Consider the following 1,516-nt stretch of genomic DNA (forward strand, 5'->3'; position numbering starts at 1 on the left):
CACCAATCATCTGCTGGTACCACATGAAAATTTCAGATTCCGGTGTTGACGTCATAAGCGCTTTTAGCGCATTTAAAAAATTCAATTTTTGAAGACAAATAAAAAAAATAGCAATATCTGTTCGGGGAAGGATATATTTGCAAAAAAAAAAATGCGACTTTCCTATTTGTCCCTTATTGGAAATGGGATAGTTAAATTAATTAAAAAACAATTAATGAACTCTAATCACTATTTCTTTATTAAAATCGCAGGAGGAAAAATACGGTCTGAACTCTATCAATATTTCCAAGCGACTAAATACTAGCCACAAAGACCATAACAACATTCGTCAACAAAGAAAGAACCCTACAAACTATTGTTTATGTTTATACAAACTCTAAGGCAACTTCGTGGAGCCCTTCATATCGATTAATTTTTGTAATCATCATAAACCAGGTCAATATATTTCTATGAATTTTAACTTGATACTCTACCATCCCCAAAAACGAAATGTTCCACAAAATTCCTTTCTAATTATTCATCACCAAAAATGAATGATTCATCAAACCGAAATTATCGAAACGCTAAAAACTCTCGGCAGGTCGTAAAAATCAAGCACCACCCCCCGCCTCATTTATGATTTTTTGCCGTTATAAAAAAAATGAAATAAAGATAAAGCGCATAATTACCGTAATGCAAATAAAGATCATAAAGACTTTAATTATTCATAAAGCCAAAAAAAGGGTTGGGGGTTCATTACCGCTGATAAAAATTTTTCCAGCGGTGAGTATTTGTCCGGAATATATATCTGCAGCTGTGACAATAGGCAAACAAACCACCGATAGGAGAAAATAAAAAAGACCGCGGAGAGAAGGGATTGAAAGTGAAAAGGGATGATACCGTCGATATTGTTTTCAATTTGGATAGATATTGCGACGATATCGTTGACGAGGGGGTGAGTTAGCGATAAATCCGGCTTTCCAATTGGCCAGTAGCATTTCCAGATACGATCCATTGGGGTGTGAAATATGAAAACTACGAGTGCGGTTGCTTATAACGCATATATTCATGGGTATAACGGGACATAGAGTCTCCTCGATAAAACCCCAATTTTTCACATTTTTCTCATTCGCATGCCTTCCGTCAATTTATTCGTATCTAGGAGTGTTTTTATTTTTATTTTGGCTACTAGTTCGGTTTTGGGGACCGGTGAGAATACAGGCGGAAATATAATTGATTTGAAGCGAACAAAATGTGGTTGGGCTTTTTTTTTTATTTGAAAAAAAGGGTTGAATGGGTTCAGAGGGATTTACAGATTTTTTTTTCCTATTTTGGGAATATTGGTAAGAGCCGGATTTGAGTAAGAGATATATTTTTTTTCTGGAGTATTGTGGGCTAGTGGTTGGGATAAAAAGTGTATGGGGATCCTTTTTTTTTTAATCATTAGCTTTGGAGATTTTTTTAAAGAGTCGTAGCCATTACGGCTCGCGATACCAATTAGTTATTAAATTATAAAATAACAAAAAACCGATGGGAT

Source organism: Fopius arisanus, unplaced genomic scaffold, assembly GCF_000806365.1.
Source record: "Fopius arisanus strain USDA-PBARC FA_bdor unplaced genomic scaffold, ASM80636v1 scaffold00083, whole genome shotgun sequence".
Taxonomy (NCBI): Eukaryota; Metazoa; Arthropoda; class Insecta; order Hymenoptera; family Braconidae; genus Fopius; species Fopius arisanus.